We start from the raw sequence: 20,384 nt of genomic DNA on the forward strand, positions 1-20,384 counted from the left end.
TGTTGTCTGGACAGAATTCCACTTTTACAATATCAAGTGTTTCAGGTTCTTTTTTGTAAATGATGCATTTCTTCTGTTTACGAGGCAAGAAACCATGGCACTTTAACATCCAGATCTTGGAGATCAGACAGAAGTAGTGCGTTCATGTTAATTTTTCACAAAGCCTGTGTCATAATTAATTTCACAATAGTGTTTTCAGAGTAACTTACACATTCATGCTCCCTCAAAGAGGGTGACTGCTGACTGTGATTAAGTCAGTGGATATGTGTTCACTTCCACTCTGCCACCGCAGCAATGGTGGCAGTGCTTGAGAATGCAACATATAAATCAGCCATCAGATTTGTCTACACTGTCCTTTGCAATTTTGCCTAAATTCATTATTACATTAAAAATAAATGTCAACAAACTAATGTGACTTAATAATATAAGACAAACTGAATAAATCACTAGATTTTCTTTTTAGCCACAAACCTTCAAGAAGCCCAAGACGACACTTCTAGAGTTTTTCACAGACAATGATGAAAATATGAAATATGCCACATGATGACCTGTGAGGACCCTGTTCTGTGTGGGTGGAATAAGACAGATATTCATCCTTTCTTGGATATCTCCTTTCACAGCAGGCCTTCTCACATCTCTGTGCATGCCTCCTGTACGAGCAGCTTTTCTCAGCTGCTTGAGATACAATCAGAGTAGGGATGGGGTTCGATAGCATTTTATTGAACTCAACTGCAGTATCAAATTCACTTATCAAATCAGACTCCTTTCGAATCCCTTATTGAATCTTATTAGGTTTATCTTTCAACATTTGTGAGTTACTGAAGGCTAAAATAACTACAACCCAAAGATGTAATCTTTTGCTTTCAGAAACACTACAGCAGTCTAATTAATGTTCACCACCTGAACACCAGATGAGCATTATAATATAAAAAATGTTGATTAAATGTTAATCAGTGAATAGAGAAATTCCTCTCTATATATATACATACACACATACAAAGATTCTATTGGTATACCTGTTTATCTGTAATTAATGTTCTGTGTTCTTCACATCAGGCAGCTCAGCTGTTAGACACACACACCAACACAGATTCCAGGTTTATACAGTGACATAGTTTGGAATAAAGCCACCCTTCTCAGGATGAATCCTGAGCTCCATCAAGTCCAAACCCTATTTCCTCTGTCCTGTCGAGTTTATAATTACAGTTTTCACTTTTGCTGTTTAAATGCAGTGTCTCACAATATCTGCTGTATTGACATTCCTGCATTCCTACAAGGTTTCTTCAGTATGAAAGTAATCCAGTGATAGCTGTCTGGACATCGATGGCTACATTACAAACAGGACTTGCTAAAAGCTAATTCGGCAGACTTTTAATGGAGACAGTTTGTCAAAATGTAAACAAACATTAAAATATTTGGTGGTAACACACCAAGTACTGCAAAAATGTGTGAGCAAAGACAGAGAAGAAGACTGCAGCTAGTGAACATGGATGTAAGTAATGTAACATGTTTGTTAGTGGCTGTTAGTTACTCAGTGTTATCAATGTGTTGTGGTGAGAAACTGAACACTGAATGCAAACAGAAGCTTTGTTTGTTTACAAAAAAAATTCCACATGGAACCTTTAATTCATTTAGTCAGACATCATTTTTATGTGAGCTGGTTTCTGATTGATGGTGGCGTGGGGTGGGAGGGGTCAGTTAACTTTTTTTTTTTTTTTACAAGTTTTGTTGTGTTAATAACATTTCAGTGACTATTATTCACAGTGTAATTAGCACCAAATTCATATTCATTCATCGGCGCGGCTGCTTCACTGTAGCTAGAGACTGTTTCTCTCTGCAACCACAGGCAGTCATGGGGGTCTAAATGAAATCTACACACTACATTATTCATGCTAAACAGTTTGCCGTGTTTTTTAGGCTGACACTAATCTTTCTGACATACATGCAGTTAGGGGTGAAACTCACGGTTCGGATCGTATCACGGATTTGAGTCACGGATCGGATCATTTTATGGATCAGCCAAAAAAAAAAAAGGGGGGGGGGGAGGGACAAATAAAACTTTGTTTTCCATATATTCTGTCAAACACTTACACCAAGGAACTTTAGCCCATGGTCTTACATGAAAACAACATTCAAGATGTCTAATGTTTAAAATATATAAAATACTCAATGCTCAATTGTTAAATTAAACTGCAATATGAGGCCTGATACCTTCCTCTTTTAAACACGGTTGTGAATGAAACAACATTCTGTGTCCACATCATCAAAACTTGATGATAACTTACAAACATGAACACACGTCGTGTCCTGCAGCTTGTTGAACGAGCCACTAAACAAACATTCACTGGGGAAAAGTGCACTGCTAACGTCAGTTAGCAGCTATGTAGCTAATCAGCTGCTCAGCTGCAGCACATAAATTACGATGCGTTTCACCACTAAATGCAATGCAAATATTGCAGTAAATATTGTCAAGCTGATGTGACAATGAGGTCTCGAACAGAAATTATTGCACTCATTTTTGCATTATGATGACCACTGACTGAGTTTTTGTGTTTTTAATATCCCTCCAACACTGACAACAGCCTTTAACTAGATAAATTATTCAGGGGTCTGTATCACAAAGCAAGTTCAACTTAAAGGTGTTTGATAAATCAGCTTCCAAAACAAAGTAGAAATCAGCTGGTTTAGTGATCATTAGTCAGTAATTTAAATGTCAACATCAATGTAACTTTGCTCCAAAGATTTCAATATTTTTAAATCTGATAAATAAAGAGATTTAAGATTAAATCTGATTTAACCTGATATTTTATTTTTTAATCCAACTTTTATTTTTTAATCCATCTTTTATTTTTTTAATCTGATATCTGCTGTCAGGTCACATGACCTCCTCCATGGTTGAGCTCATGATGTCATCAGTTCCGGATGTCATCAGACATGTGACCTTTGTTAATCTGTCACACATCAAAGGCAAACGGCTTTATGATGCAAGATTCTGGGAGTTTATTAGTTAAGCTGAGACCATCTCATCTCATCTCATCTCACACCTGCACACGAGTATAGTGTTCCAGAGTGACATTCTGTCAAAGAACAAAGAACGAAGGCCATCCTTCACGCACAACTACCGTCTACCACTACAGTCTACGACAGACATCTTACTGTTTACTACCTCTGGACATTGTTTTTGTTAAAATGATGAACAGAGGAGATAACCCAAGACGTCAGGGCAGATTTGCTGATGCTGCACCACATCAGCATCCTAATCAGCATCCAGATCAGCATCCGAACTGGCAGAGACCACCGGCTGGAAGGCCTCCCTGCCGCGACTGCGGATATCTGCAACATTGCCTCGACATGGCTTACAGGCAGATTGCTGACTGGAACGACTGGTCCCAAACTACAAACTACAGGCTTCATGCCAGCAACAAAGCCATGAGAAGGCTGGAGGAACGTCTGGAGTCCAAGGAGAGGGAACTGACAGAGGTGCTCCAGAAGTGTAGAGAGGACATCTCTGAGAGAGATTCTCTCATCTCCTCCCTCAGAGATAGTCTCCAAAACAAGAGCAGGCAGGCCGACACCATCGAACACTTCTGGAAGGAGGAGTGTATGAAGGTCACAGCCAGATGTGAGGCAGAAAAAGTCATACTGTTAGCTTCTGCCCAGCTGAGAGAGGAGACACTTCTGCACAGCCAGACGACGGAACAGAAACAACATGAAAACCAGGAGAAGAAAGATGAGAAACAACACGAAAACGAGACAGAAGACAGACCACAAGAAAATGAGGGGAAGACAGAAGAGAAACAAGAAGAAAATGAAGGGAAGACAGAAGAGATACAAGAAGAAAATGAAGGGAAGACAGAAGAGATACAAGAAGAAAACGAGCGGAAGACAGAAGAGAAACAAGAAGAAAATGAAGGGAAGACAGAAGAGAAACAAGAAGAAAATGAAGGGAAGACAGAAGAGAAACAAGAAGAAAATGAAGGGAAGACAGAAGAGAAACAAGAAGAAAACGAGCGGAAGACAGAAGAGAAACAAGAAGAAAATGAAGGGAAGACAGAAGAGAAACAAGAAGAAAACGAGTGGAAGACAGAAGAGAAACAAGAAGAAAATGAGTGGAAGACAGAAGAGAAACAAGAAGAAAATGAGTGGAAGACAGAAGAGAGACCACAAGAAAATGAGGACAAGAAACAAAAGAAAGCAAGACAAAAACGGGAGAAGGAGGAAAAGAAACAAAGAGCAAAAGAAGAGAAGAAGAAACAAAAAGAGGAGAAAATGGAAAAAAAGAAACAAGAAAAAGAGGAGAAAATGGCAGAGAAACAGAGAGAAAACGAGGAGAAGAAAACAGGTTTTTGGGGCTGGTTACGCAGGAAGAAGAGCGACAGCGACAGAAAGGTGGAAGAAGTTGCTTGTTGTTCAGCGCAGGCCGAACAACAAGCAGAACCCCTTCCTCTCTCCACCCTCCCTCCCTCTCTCCATCCTCCCTCCTCTCCTCCATCTTTCTCACCCCCACCCTCCCCCCTTTCCTCGTCTTCCTTTACCCCCGACTCCTCTTCCTACTCCGTTATACCTTTCATCCCTCTCCGCCAACCTCTCTCCTCACCCCTACCCTCTCTCCTCTCCCCCTCTACCTCTCCTCCCTCTCCGCCACCCCCCCTCCACCTTTCCTAACCTCCTTCCTTCCCTCTTCCTACTCCGTTCTACCTTTCCTCCCTCTCCGCCAACCTCTCTCCTCACCCCTACCCTCTCTCCTCTCCCCCTCCTCCCTCGCCCCCACCCCCCCTCCACCTTTCCTAACCTCCTTCCTTCCCTCTTCCTACTCCGTTCTACCTTTCCTCCCTCTCCGCCAACCTCTCTCCTCACCCCTACCCTCTCTCCTCTCCCCCTCCTCCCTCTCCCCCACCCCCCCTCCACCTTTCCTAACCTCCTTCCTTCCCTCTTCCTACTCCGTTCTACCTTTCCTCCCTCTCCGCCAACCTCTCCTCACCCCTACCCTCTCTCCTCTCCCCTTCTACCTCTCTTCCCTCTCCCCCACCCCCCCTCCACCTCTCCTAACCTCCTTCCTTCCCTCTTCAGGGCAGCACGCGGGCTCAGTGATCAGCACTGCAGCCTCACAGAAACACCTCCACCTGCCTGTTTCTGCTTGTTTCTGTGTGGAGTTTGCATGTTCTCCTCGTGTCAGCGTGGGTTTTCTCCCGGCTCTCGGGTTTCCTCCCACAACACAAAGACATGCAGGTTAGGCTGATTGGAAACTACTAAATTACACCTCAATTGATCACAAATACCTGTTGAAAATACAAATAAAAAAATAAAAAAATAAAAAACAACTGTATGACAGGATGTGGTCTGTAATAGACATGAATATCCAGCTGGACAAAGCCTAATCATGAATATCAACACATGTTTCAGACATAAACACTTGATTGTTATTATTCAGTGTGACTTTTTCTGCCCTCACTATGAGTGTAGGTGCACAACTCTGCAGCCAGTTAAACACACTTCCAATAAATTACTGGAAGCAAATGAGAAACTGTGCAAAAAGTTCAATAATGGTGATTACAAATAAAAGAAACCACAATCATTCAGACTAACATTGTAGTATAAGTATAAGCTGGCTGTCAAATGACTTCTGTTATTCATGCTGGGAAGAAACACAGTGTTATCTGTGAAGATCAACATTAAGTCCTCATAGGAAGCAGCTACATGTAAACATACACACAACATGAGTGCAGTGCAAACAGGAACTGCTAATAGAGAACTCAGCATACATTTAATGGTGTAAATTAGCCAACTAATATTGGCTGAAAACTGGGAGCAAAGGCAATACCAGTCCATACCTGTAACTGGTGTTACAACAGCCCATTTTATGAGCTTTTATTGGGTCTTTCTTTCCTGATGGTTCTATGTTTTACTGTCCACATTGGTTCCCAAACAGGCCAATACAGTATGTTGGTGTTGGCATTTTTCTATGTCATTGTTCCAACAGTGATTTAAAAGACATGTTTCTGACCTTTCACCCACACATTATACTTATAACTTATATTCAAGTTTCAAGATCCAACACTGAATTATTATTATTATTATCATTATAATTATTATTATTATTAGCATATTTTATTTCACAATGTTTGGGATAATGACAGACCAGGACATCAGATTCTTTAATCTAATTTGCATAAATTGGTTGTTTGAATCTCATTTTTGGTTTTTATAATTTACTTTTATCACTTTCCTTCTGTGTCTTATCACTGTAGGAATAAACTACAGTACAGCTGATAATGAGCTATAATAACTAATAGATGACACAGATTGAGAAAATGTGATCAAATGTGTGTCTAGACTGGGATAAAAACGGAAAAAAAAAACAATTACAAATTATTTCATAAAGCCGATAGGATCAAAGTCTGCTGAAAAGTGTAACAAAAGAGTGGTTTTTAAGTTAATTATTTGATAGCTTAAAAAATGAGACCTTGCCCAAGTTTTTTGGTTGCCTATAACAGCCTGTGCACTGATTTCTATGTAAAAGACTCCCGCCCCCCCTACAGTGCCAACAGGATCTAACACTAGCTAACATTAGCTTAGAAGTTGAGTCTGCTAAAAGTCAACAAAGGACCGGCACCCACCACAACACAGAGTTCAATACAAAGTCGACCTCAGCACAACAACAACAACAACAACAACAACAAAAGTTTTATCTAGTGAAGCCCATTTGGCCAAATGGCAATGTGACTGATGTCAGGGGAAAACTAGGGTCAACATCAGCTGTACATTCGAGACATTAAGGGCCTTTCATTGATTTTGGGGATCAAAACTGACCGCGAGCTGGCCTTCTTCCTATTGGACAGCTAAGCTAATGTTACTGCAAAGAATGTGAAATATACTGTGACATTGTGGGTTTAGCTGGCTAATGTTAGCTAACATTAGCTTGCTTGCTAACGTGGACAAATTGCTATCTAGCTAACGTAAAGTACTGTCTTCAGTGGATAACGTTAGCTAATTCATCAAGACTCCCGGGGCTGATCTGGCTGGTAGATTGGCTAGCTTGCTGTTTGCAAATAATTTTATCAGCTAACGTTACAGGTTACAAAGCAACCAACATATCCAAGTAGCTAAGTTACAGCTAGCTTGCTAACCTTGACTTGCTTGCTCACTAATGTTATCAGCATTCTAAATATGATTGTATTTTTTCCCAGCTATTAGAAGAAGCCAACCACAGCAAAGTCAGGGTCCAACTACATCGACACCATGTAAGTGACCGGGTTTTTTGCACCATCCAGCATCAGCAAATGGAAAAGAATCTGACCAGTTAGTTTGTTTTCAATCTCTAATTTTGAAGATGAGTCAGTGCCAATGTCAACATTACCAATATGTACACACAACAGTGTAAAAAATTATCTTAACGGGCACATTGTGACTTTTTTTTCCTCGGAGGGTAGGGAGGTGCATTCGTTTTACAGTTCGGGTGGCCCTTACAGGCAGTCACCTAACACACTTGTTACTCAATGTCAATGAAAAGTAAGAGACTCCACCTGGTGGCGCAACCGAGCGCTAAAGCAAATCTGCAGAACAGTTTCTGACAGTTACACCCTATGTCCTTCATCCTCTGTATTATCAGTTAATATATTTTTAATTTGTAAAATTATTAACAGTAATTAACATAATCGATTAATCATTGACATCCCTACTTCATATCATCTATGTTCTATGTACTAATAGGCCAAATCTGCAACATAGCAAAGCCTATGTGAAATTTCTTAATGACCTAAGCATAGGTGTTGGTGGATGTGTTTTAAAACTAAAAAAAACTAAGGGAAGCTGTGAAGGTCTTCTCAGCAGTTAGGATAAGCAGAGTAAAGAAAGGTTCCACCTCTTCTGCTGCTGCTACCACAGTTTAATGATTTATGTACATCAACTCTTAATTAATCTGCTCCATTCATATCCAGGTCTGTCCCAGTTATTAACACAACTCCCTGGATCAATGACAGTGTCAGACAGCAAAGAAGGCAGAACGTACATGGAAAAAAACTAATCTTAAACTTCATCATCTTCATATGAAGGTGTTATTGCTTGAACTGAATCAAACTATTAAAGATGCACGAATGGCTTATTTTTCTGACTTAATTAACAGTAATAGTAATAATTCAAGGTTTCTGTTTAGCACTATCAATCAGCTTGTAAATCCCTCTTTCTCCCATTCCTGCCTCACCTTCTACCGACTGTAAAAACTTCTTGTTTTTAGGCAAGCTCGATGGTCTGAGGTCGCATTTTACCCCTACTGTTACCCTACGCTCAATTCAGCCGTTCAATGTTACTTTCTGAATTTTCTTCTATTTCCCTCTAGTCCTATAAGCCCTACTAAATTTCTTCTTAAATCCTTCCTTCCTGTATTAGGTCCCAGCCAGCTCTCCATCATTAATTATTCTCTCAATAGGTTGCATAACTGGGTGGGTATTAACTAGATGTTAACTAGATAGTATTAACTAGTATAAACTAGATATTTTAATGTCTGTTAGCTGCCTGCTACCTGCTAGCTAATATTGCACTTACATGACCATGGACCATGACTCCATGGACATAATCAGTGTAGTTACAGTCGACAGTCCAACCAAAACAGTGTGGTCATGGAGAAGCGCGCCTTCATACAGACATTGACAGGCTTCTGGGGGAACTAAACATCAAAAAGATTGTCACAGATGTACTCACACAGATTTCATCACTGATGAGTGAGTGTAGATTCACGAGTTTCAATTGCCATTTGTATTAAGTACTGGTACATTGGAATGCTTATTCCAATCACTTTCTATCTCTAAAAGTGCAAAATTACAAAATAAATTACAATAAATAATTACAGAATATAATTACAATATATTTGAAATGTGTGTGTGTGTCTGTGTGTAAAACAGTACCTCCTCTTGTGTGTGCATGGTCTTGGGTGTGCGCCCGCTGTATAGCAGCGGACTGTGAGGGGAAGTAATGTGTACTGGGCAGGACTGATGTGGGTGATAGCAGTGGTAGTGTAATGTTGCTGTTCAGCAGGCACACTGTCTGGGGGACAAAACTGCCATGGTATATCTTTTTTGCCAAATAAATGTCTGATTGTGATTGACACAATAACTAACGCTAGATGCATACTAAAGGATTATCAGGCCGATTTGCCCCTACTGAGAATAGCAGGGGCGTTCCCATTTAAGGCTGGTCAGAAACGATTATCTGCCAAGATTATCCTGTAGTCTGGGGTGTTAAAGAGTGTGTAGTCTCTAACACAGTTTCAAAATTGAATAGGATTTAAAAAATCTTCTAGTGTGTGCTGTTATTGAATGTTTTTCTTTATTTCGGACCCAGAGAAAGGAAGATACAAGGATTGAGGTGTAATCCATTCACTGGACATCTGGCATGCGGCCAAAAATCTGACCAAGAAACTTCATATGATATAAGTGAAAACAAGTTGACATTACTTTGTTCATTTCAGTGAGTACCGGTGTACCATTGTTTTTTTTCCTTACATGTTTGCCCTATTGTTTTTATCTTCTGTAAATTGAATTTCGATGAAAATGCCTGCTTTTTTTTTTAAAATTTGTTCACAGGTTGGGATGATATCTGGTCGGTCAGCCATACTTGTCTGTTTGAAGAATAACGTCAAACATTTTTGGTTTTGTTGCCAGAAGGCGGACAATTGAGAGGATATCATGGTGAGCAAAATGGCCTTTCACAAGGTAATACAACCAATTTAAAATGAAGCACGTTTCAGTTGTCACCAGTTCATTTTGTTTTGATTCACTGCACATAGTGCAGCCCTTAATTGGATCAGGCAGGCAGGAGCAGAGGTGGAACAACTACTTCCTGGAAGGTGCGTCTTGTAGGACTGGGTTGAGGAAACACTGGTTCTAATTCTTGCTATTTTTTCTCTCTCCATAAAGGACATAGCTTCAGCCACATGAGCAATGAGAGACAATGGGCAAGAAAGCGAGAAGTCCTGAGAGTATGGTTTTCAGTACCATTTGTAGTTTTTTAGTTTGTACTTTTATAAAATAAAAGACCTTGTATTACAAATAAAATGTAGTTTACTATGAGGCAATGAACTCACACGCAGGAACACTGACCACAGTTTATCATTTCATCTAAATGGTGCTTCCTTGAAGCCAACATAGTTACTAAAGGGGTCAGGGTATTTTTCTCTAATCCTCCACACGCTGCAGCTCTGTATCACCACCCGCTTCCTGGTTCCCAGATGTCCACGTTGCCAGATGGTGAACTGGCGGTATGCAGAGTATCGATAGTCTCTGTTGTCGGCCCCTAGATCCTGGCAGTCATTGAGTGCAAGAATGTCCATGTCTGCTGAGCCAGACGCAGGATGCCCTCTTTGAGACATTTAAGTTCCATATGGGCCCTCCTGCTGAGACACCTCTCTGGATCCTGTACCATGCTTGCTGTCCTCTATTTGGAATATGTGCTCCTGGTGTCGCTTGCCGGAAGTCCGTAATGTCAAGGAAAACCCCTGGATGACAGGTGACCATCATCTACAGGACTTCATCCTTCTCTGCTTGGGTCAATTGTTGCAATTCTGTCTGAAAATTGAGCAAGAAAATCTGTTTCAATGTTAGATTCACATTTCAAGTGGGTGTGCACTTTTTATTTTTTATTTATGAATATATTCTTTTTACCAAAGATCTATGAATGACCAACCTGCATCTCTGCTGTCCAGGCAGTAGCCAGCTGAGCAACCAAGTCTGTCCTCTTCAGTGACAGAACAAACTACTGCTCTTCCCCTCCCCTGGCCTCTGCCCTTTCCCCTGCCTTGCACTCCATCTGCACCTCTGCGCCTTGTTCCCTTGTTCTCCCCCTCCCCCTTCCCCCTCTAGCATCAATGTCACTGCTTTCATCTAGTAGAGCTGCAAAGCCTTCAGCACTGGAATCCTGAAATGAAAATAATGAAAATGTATAAAATGGCTAGTTTTATTGTCATACACTCCATATTTGAGGTATGCTGATTGAAAGTGAAAGAAACAATGGTAACCTCAAATGATACAGCAAGGTAAGCTACAATGATACATGACTATGTTCCAGGATAATGCCAAAAATGTCTGTTCTTTAGAATCTGGTACACTGTACATTTTATGTGCATTATCTCAAGCCTAACATTACTCATCCCACTCTTATCATCTGTTTATAACTAACGTTAGTTTAAGATTACCGCTGTCTCAACCAACTGCCAGACCCATTCAGTACAGTAACATTAGTTGACAATAAAAAGGTCTATTCTATTATGCTTAAACATTAGCGCATTGATTCAGCGAAACAAGAGCTGTGATGGAAACAAGCACGTCAATAATAAAGAGCATAACATTTCTTATTTATAATATTCTGTCTAGTTCACTAACCCTTAGTGTTATCATCCAGCAAATTTAGCTATGCTGACATTGCTGGGCCGCTCGGTGAAAGCTTCAAAAACAGCGATTGATAAAGCTGGCTAGCTAGCTAATGACGACATATCATGTAAATGCAGTTAATGTATTTACATCTTCTGTTATATAATGCAACGAGATGTTCAACTTCACTAGCCTATATGGTGCTAGCTAGCAAGCTGATAATGATATTACGCTTTATAAATCCAATTTAAAAAAAAAAAAGTTAGTCAAACTATAATAACAATTTAATTTAATTTTACTTACCACATCTATCAACATGATATCATAACAGTCTCATGTATGTCACATCACTGTTTTGGCAGCTGCCCAGGATGATGGACAATGAAAATGGGCAAAGAAAAAGACATCACCTGCAATAGTCTAGTGCTGCTGCTCACTTGTGCTAACGGAGTGTGAGCACATGCACGAGCAAGAGGATGCTGACTGCAGCTCACTTAACAACCACTGGTGTTAATGAGAAGTAATTTCTGAAAATTCCACATAACAAGAGACTTTGAATTTACTTATTTTAATGAAACAATAAAAGTCAAATTAAATGCAAAAAAGAAAAAAGATAGTTTTGTTATCTAAACATCTGACCTTTTGTTTACCATATTGGAAGTGAAACCCCGGAATCAATTAGAACCAGAATCAATAAGCAGAATCGGAATTGATAAAAATCAAATGATAGCCACCCCTACGTGTGAGAACTTGTGTAGATCTGAGATCTGTGAATGGTGCACACAGAAACAGAACAGACCCAAAACTTTGATACATGCGCTAACAGATGTTGTGTTCACTGTTGCTGGTTGACATTAACACAGACAGAAGGCAGGTTTTCTGTGAATGATACACATCCAGTGCATCTTGGAGTCAGTCTAACACTTGATGTTGAGGGGAACAAATTAGCTTTCTTTCAGCCTTTGGGGAAATCTGATGATGTGTCAGTTACAATATTTACAAATATAACGGGACCACCCATCTCCCGTGGCAATTTTGCACCTGATATGACATGAATTAAAGTTTAACTGTGAGATTGACGTGAGGTAATCAGCCGATCATTTCTCTAGAGAAGAGTCTCCAAACACACGTTTACATTACTCTTTGCTAATAAAAAAGAGTGACAATTGGTGGGCTTGACAAGAGATTTGTCATTGTAACAGCTTAACTCGAAGTGTTTGTCAAGCATTAACTGAATTGAAAATGGATCGGGCTATAGGAACTAGGGCTGTGGCGGTATGGATTTTTTCTTATCACTGTGAAAAAGCAACACATCCCCGCGGTTTACTAATGTACCAAACCAATAAGTTGGCAACATTTGGCTTGGGTTGACTGGTTCTGCCTAAAACTTTGTTGAAAGAGAGTAATTATGCACACATCACGTAGGTGCAAGGCTATCACAAAACAGCATCAATGAAAAAAAGGTAATGCCTGCACACTTACTCCAAGCCACACAAGTTTAATGATTTCTATCTTACTTGGATCTTCGTCAGGTCAGTTTTAAAAATGGAATACACACACATATCCATACATCATGCACACCAATGAGCTGACAAGCTTTATGATGGCAGGTGTGGTTAACCATCCAAACTGCCCAGGGTGATAAACAACCCAAAACAATTAGCAATTCAATTAAGTACATAGAAAAAAGTAGATAGAAAAAAAATAGTAATACGAAAGCCATACTTCAAAAAACAATACACCAAAGACATCACAAATATCAAACATACATCTTATATATAAACACATCAGATTCATCAACCCACATATCAGAATCTACATCACCTACGTTCAAAAATATATTGTAGCAAGTTAGAAACAAGGATTACAAAAAACCCCCCCAAAAAAACCCGCAATCTTTTGACTGAAATTTTTCTTCCAGCTGCAGCCAAGTCATATTCCCCATCTGCAATTTATAAAACATGTTACAGGTTACATTACTTGACACCTGCTATACAAATACCACAATATGTAAAAGATTTAAGCATCACTCCACACATAACCATTGCTGCTGTTCTCTAATGCAGCCTAGTTTAAATACTCAACCGATAGTGTTTCAAGGGAAGAAGATGATTTTGAACAGCTTTTCTATTGCCAGTTTTCTTTTTTGTCATTTCAATGCCATTTTCAATCTATGAAATGAAACAGATTCACTTTTTCTTTTTTGCAAAAGCTTGTCTCATTTTTTCTTTCAGATAATCAACCATCTACATAACTTTTCATTATTTATATTTATTTTATTATTAGTTATTATTATACATATAAGATTAAGGGAAGACAACGCACCATTTGTTCTGACTTATTTCATGAGTTTGCCTAATTTGCATAATTTAATGAAAAAAAAAAAGGGTCTATATTATGAGTTTCACTCTGATAGAAGAATCTGATCAACTGTGGTGCCTGGCCTTAAAACACATCCATCCACACCCATGTTTAGGTTATTAAGAAATTTCACATAGGCTTGACTGTGTTGACTAAATTGGGCCTACTAGTACAGAGCAAATAGAAACAGAAGTTAGCGCATCTTTAGCTTCTGTACTGTGACGTATTTCCCAGTGAAACAGAATATTTGAGCTTTGCACAGTTAAGAGGGATTTAAGTCAAACCCTTTGCATTTGATTGGACCACTATAAAAGTGGGCTTACAGAGTTAAGTGTGATATGGAGCTGCAGAGAGAAAGTGAGCTACAGAGGACTGTTGGCTCCACACACACCTCCCTCACCTGTTGTTAGATCAGGAGGACGATGAGGGAGAGATGAATGAAGTTTTTGCACCACTAATATCCAAACGCACATCTCTTCCCATCTCTCTCCATATTGCTCTGTTAGCTACTACGGCCCACAAACAGTGAAGTGTGGTTTTATATGACCGGTGTGGCTGCTACTCGCCTTAAGTCATATTTGACTGGATGAAGTGAGTGCAGGATGAATCATCAAACATTTGAAACCGTTTTACATGGAGAGAAAAGACGGGAATTCTGATGTAAAAATACTCTGGTACTGATTTTTTGACATATTTGGCACATAAAAAGAGATAAATAAGCAATTGATTTGCAAATACATGTAAGTCAGTGGTTTAGTAAGGTAATTGTATTTAACATACAGCAAAAAGTCATCCTGGTTTGTCATTGCTGGCCTGTGGACATGATGGTTATGATCCAGGTTTCTTGGAAGTGTACATCAAGATGTTGACTCCAGTTCTGCAGTTGATCTACATGTCATACAAATGGCAAATTATAAAACACTTTAAACATATTTTCTCTAATAGATGAGGGATAAAATACTCTCTGATTTCTTCACCTGATATGTCCACAGTGAACCATGTGATTGTGAACGCACACTTTATTACTAAAAATGCAGAACTATTTACTTACTTTAAAGGCAAAAACTTTTCCACATCCCTCAGCCACAGATCAGGGTCTGATGTGCAGTCTTGCTCAGTCCAGATGTTGCTGTGGCTCTTGGGCAGCGTTCAGTGGTGGCAGGTAACATGGTGCAAAACACCATGACTAAAAATCACACAGACAATTTGGGCAAAACAAAAAAGACAAGTAAAGCAACAGTAAATATCAATAAATAATAAAAATCAATATCTGCAATAGTAAGACTTGAACCAAACCAGCCTTGTTCCCAGCTGTTGCAGTAGAACATCTTCTGCTAATCCTTCGGTTCCTCACAGGATGTCTTCATCTCTGTTGTTAATACACACACAGTGTAGTTTATAGCATATGCTGAAAATTGTTATACTGTGTATGCTAAGATGCAATACATGGGCTGGCAAGGGCTGACATCACGTCTACAGTAGGGATGGGAATTGTTGAGATTTTATTGATACCGATGCCAATATGGATTCTGCTTATCAGTCCAATTCTTTATCAATTCCCTTATCGATTATCATTCATTATCGAATCAATTTTCTGTGTGGAAAAAAAGTAGGTCTGCACAGGGTTTGAGTTAACGCTACTGTTTTATTATCTCCACAGTTTAGTGGAGAGCAGCCTCTCTGCTGCACTGTTAGCTCCGGGTAAAGACATCGCTGTCCAACACGCTGAGCGGGCGCAGGGTTTTTGAGGTGAAACAGACTGAGCACCAAGTTATTTTCTTCACCTCAGAGTCGGTTAAGTTGTTTAATGCTGCAGTGTGTGTTGGTCAGCTGGTCTCGTTTGTTACAGCTGATCGCTGCTCTGCTCTGCTAACATTACTCTCTGAGTGACAGCGTAGAAAGTTCACAGTACAGTTCACATTCGTATTGCAAAGGTAATTATTCACTCATAAATCAAAAAATGTTTGTAACCGCTGCCTTTTTTGAAGATGAAATTACAAGATAGCTGAAGATAACTCTAAGTATGTGTGCGCTGTAGACAGTCCAGAGGCTGCACTTCCCTCCCAGTTGAGTTCCACCTTTTTCGTTCCGTTAACATCACATGACTCATCGATATGAGGAATTGATAAATTCAGAGGCATCGATTCCAACTGACTGGACAATTTGGAACCGGTTGTCAACTGGAACCAGTTCTCGATTCCCATCCCTAGTCTACAATAGAGAAAGCAAACACCACATACCAGGCTGGCATGACATTTTTCACTGCTTGTATTATGAGCACTGATTGTAAACATAGGTGAGGAAATTACGCACACAGACATCTGTGCTGTTATGCAGCTGTTCTGTTTTCCATCTGCGTGTTCTCTCTGACTATCAGTGTGTCCAGGTATGTTTGTCATTTTTATGGAGGTTTTTGAACTGCGGGAGGCTGTGCAGCACAAGTCTGGTCTGACTCTCCCACCACACGACACACAGCTCTGCATGAGATTGGGAAGTTTCAGCTGTGCACCGGTCTTTACTGGAAGTGGGTTGTCTCCCTTAAAACTGACACTCGCTGTTTTAAAATACATCTGATAGGAATAAAACTTACTCCTGACTGTGGCTAGATCGTTGTGTAAACTGAAGAGAGCGACACAAACTGGTGACCAACAACCAGAGTCCCAGGGGAAAAGTGCCTAATTAGTGGATACTAAGACACATTCAGCTGGTGAAAAAATCGAACTCACCGATCACGAATCAATTCTGCTCTAATACAAGATAGTGACAGCAGAACGAGGGACTTGTGACAGAGTTTACTAAGCATGGCTGATTGAGTTTACTAAGCATGGCTGATTGAGTTTACTAAGCATTTGACTGACTGATTCTCATTACTTGAAATAAAAGAAAGTGACATAGCAGCTATGTAGCTTAGCCTAGCCTGCTGCTGCCATAAACACACTGCCAGTATAACTGTACACAGCCCTGCATGAGCCCACTGAAAAGTTTCAGATAGTTTCTGCTGTGCACCGGTCTTTACTGAAGGTAAACAACACATTTAGATATTATAGTAAAATGAAGTTAGTAGCTTACCTGTCCAGGAGAAGAATGGCCAGCTCAGCCACCATTGAATCAGACTTCACCATCTGAACTGACGTGAACATGTGTAATGGCATTTGTAGAACAACCAATAGGAATGCCCCGCTCTCTGAAATGACCCGTGATTGGCTTAAATATCCTGTCATAGGATATATTTTCTAAAGCCTGAATCCAGAGTCAAGAGTAGGTGCAGACATCTAGTGTTCTCTGAGACCACTTAAATCACAATATGCTGAAAGGTTATTATGGATTTTTTACCCAATGATGCTAAGAGCCAAGAGCCAAGAGCTCCCCTCTGTCGCTATTCAACAACTGGCCCAAAAAAAATCCAAAGAATTAAACACAGCAAACAGCTGCACAACTTACAGCTTCATTAGAGGACATTATCAGATTAGATATGTTGACATATCTAACAATTAATTCACATTTAATCAAAATTACTGCAGCATTCAATAGTAAATTACCTGCAGCGTTATTGTATAAATCAGAATCAGAATCATCTTTATGAGCAAAGTATGTTTACACATACAAGGAATTTGACTCCGGTTTAGTGATTCTCAATGTAGTTATACAGAATAACAGGAATATACACAAGGAATGACTATACAGGTGAAACCACTTCTGTAAACAGGATACAATTAGTGCAAAGAAGTGAAGAGTGCAAGGAGTGATGAGATAAATATTAAATGGTAAAAAAACCGTCACTCTCACTGTTTTATACAACTGCCGGGCACACAGGCTAACAGTTAGGCCTACAGCCAATCGGACACAATTAAACATCTCTCTGCGTGTTATTTTCTTTTAATAATAACATGTTATTTACTTTCAATTGGTAGGCTAAATGTGAACTTGCCAAATGCAAGTCTCAAGTTAGCTGGCCAGCTACCATCTGTAGCAAACTGTTGTTAATCTGTTCACTGTTTATGTTAACTCATTTTCACTGATTATATTGTTCAAGAACAATAATATAAATCTTACCATTGTTATTCCCTCATGATGAATTCCAAAGTTTTGTCTGTCACTCAGAACTATGAGCAAAAGTTGAGCAATGCTCTGTGTTTAGATATTCTGCGCTGGTCTGTGTCACACGCACGCATGCTGTACACAATCCCACTGGATTGTGAATGTGACAATCTGCAAAGAACAATATGCGTTTGGATGCAGCTCTCACTGTTTTTTTTAAGGGAACTGGGAGAGATTGTTCTTTCTAAAAAAAAAAAAAAAAGTGTCTTCTTTATATAGGCGATGCAGAGGGACTGCCACGGGCAGCAAAACTTCAGTTCCCTATGTGTAGCCTGTTTTGAAAATGATTGTCTTCTCTGAAATTCCCTTCCATACCCACATCAAACTTTGGAGGCGTTATGCAGATGACATTTTCATGATCTATGATGATCCTGTTGATAGTTTATTGCAGTTTTATGAGTATCTCAATCACTGCCATGAACATTTAAAATTTACCATTGATCATGATGTACAACAAATCAGTTTTTTGGACATTCTTGTAAAATGTGAGGGCAGGACATTAATGACAGACCTGTATAGAAAAGAAACAAATGTTTCTTTCTAACACGGGCAATCATTCCATTCACTCCACCTGAAAAAAGCCTCCCATTCAGCGAGTTCAGTCGTATAAGAAGAACCTGCACTAAACAAATAGATAGGTATAATGAAAACTGGTTAAAAGCTACCCAAGACAGGTTCAGCACTGTAACACAGGAAGAGTGCCTTATCAAAAAAGAAAAACCTTAACCAAATAATGGTCCTTGGTGCTATTTAAAATATTCAGTTCTGGGTAAAGATTTTGAAAAAACAATTTGAAAACTCATATCCCAATATGATTATTTCATATCCCAATAATGATACCTATCCCAATATAGCACAAAATAGCACATTTTAATTTAATGAATAAATAGTTTGGCCTTGCACCCATTTAACTTGCGTTTATATAACACCCAAAATAAAAAGAAGGCAACTTGTTGCACAACAACATTGTTGGAGGCTGTGTGGGAGCATGGAGGCTGACCACTCACATATTTTCTGGAATTTTACAAAGATATGAATGTATTGAAAAAATGTAAATGCAGGTGTTAAAATATTTTGGGATATGAGATCCAAAATACTTGGCCTGTGATGTATCTTTGGAACACTGAGGATGTTGTAATGAAAAAAGATCTCTTTTTGATCAGTTCTACTTGTATCAGAAACTGGCTTAATGTAGACACTCCAAAATGGGAACAGTGGTTGGAAATTGTCCACGACATTTTTGGAAAAATTGACATACCTCTTGAGAATCAGAGAGAATGCATTCAAAAAAGAACTGGAAAAAATGAAACATTTATATGAGACATGACTGAAATATATTTGTATGAATATTGATATACTCTAAGGCAACTCCACTGTTATTTTTGAGTAACTTATTGTATTATTTTTTGTGTTGATGTTGTTGTGCTGTTCTGCTTATATCTTTGTGAAACCTTAATCAAAACTTGAGTGAAATGAATTCAAAGATGCACCCAATATAGTGTACAAACGTCCCCCTAATTTGAGACAAATGCTGATGAAATCTGATCTCATCCCTGCTAAAAACACAACTTTCCTTGATACCCAAAGGGGAAATGTCGGTGTGGTTCATGCACCTAATGCAATTTTTCATAAGTATTCCACATACACCCTCCCGATAATAGGAAAAACAATGAAAGTAAGATGCACTATATCTTGTTCCACATGCGATCTATCTTATTAAATGCACATGTGGTTTAGCATATGTAGGAAAAACACCAAGAGCACAGGAGCTGCAGCATAACCCGGTGTCAGTGCATTTCAGAGAGGCAAATCACCCAGTGGCCTCTCTGATACCTTGGCATCGAGCACGTTAGATCTCCAAGAAGAGGAGGCGATTTAAATACCCTCTTACTCCAAAGAGAAAGTTTTTATATTTTCACTCTCCAGACTCTCACACCTAGAGGTCTGAATCAAGAGTGTGAGATCAAACAAAAATGATGGTAGTATCATGATGTCTCTCTCTATTTTTTTTTTTATATTTCTAGACCATGACACACATATTTGAAAAAATGAAAAAATGTTGTGCTACTTCCCATAGAAGGATATTAAGACCCAATTTCTGTAGAAGAATTTAAGGTTTCTTCTCTTTTTTCCTAACTTACTACAATATATTTTTGAAGCTAGGTGATAAAGGGATGATGTATCTGATATAATGTTTATATATAAATGTTTGATATTAGTTTTTGATGTATTGATTTTTAGAGTATGGCTTTCATATTACTGCTTTTTTCTATGTATTTTATTGAATTGCTAATTGTTTTGGGTTGTTTATGACCCTGGGCAGTTTGGATGGTTAACCACACCTGCCATCATAGAGCTTGTCAGCCTATTGGTGTGCATTATATAAATATGTGTGTGTTTTCCATTTTTAAAACATTCTGACTTGACAAAGATCCAAGTAGGATCAAAACATTGTCTGCTAAAAACTTTACCATCAGTACTCTATTATTCTATAGCATGCCACCACTCAGCCTTACCGCCAATTTGTCCCAGTGGTCACTCGCAAATCTCCCGCTGCCCAAAAAT

The 20,384-nt window shown here is 39.2% G+C and overlaps 1 protein-coding gene and 2 long non-coding RNA genes across 10 annotated transcripts in view; 1 reads left to right on the forward strand and 2 right to left on the reverse strand.

The window, feature by feature from the left end:
• Positions 1-20,384, reverse strand: part of rragd (ras-related GTP binding D) — a 90,744-nt gene that overhangs the window by 50,042 nt on the left and 20,318 nt on the right. The window lies entirely within an intron of this gene.
• LOC121914032 lies at positions 1,003-10,752 on the forward strand. Of its 4 annotated transcripts, none has more exons than XR_006100439.1 (3): positions 1,003-1,492; positions 7,188-7,241; positions 9,337-10,576. It is a non-coding gene; the product is annotated as an uncharacterized LOC121914032 (long non-coding RNA). The 4 variants fall into 4 exon arrangements; XR_006100437.1 differs by lacking the exon at positions 1,003-1,492 and adding an exon at positions 10,661-10,752 and having other exon boundaries at positions 5,581-7,241; positions 9,337-10,500; XR_006100438.1 differs by lacking the exon at positions 1,003-1,492 and adding an exon at positions 8,386-8,438 and having other exon boundaries at positions 5,581-7,241.
• LOC121914033 lies at positions 10,848-15,530 on the reverse strand. The gene is made up of 5 exons (XR_006100440.1): positions 15,018-15,530; positions 14,773-14,907; positions 14,502-14,609; positions 11,664-13,305; positions 10,848-10,908 (listed from the first exon to the last, which is right to left on the reverse strand). It is a non-coding gene; the product is annotated as an uncharacterized LOC121914033 (long non-coding RNA).

This window comes from Thunnus maccoyii, chromosome 16 (assembly GCF_910596095.1).
Source record: "Thunnus maccoyii chromosome 16, fThuMac1.1, whole genome shotgun sequence".
Lineage (NCBI taxonomy): Eukaryota > Metazoa > Chordata > Actinopteri > Scombriformes > Scombridae > Thunnus > Thunnus maccoyii.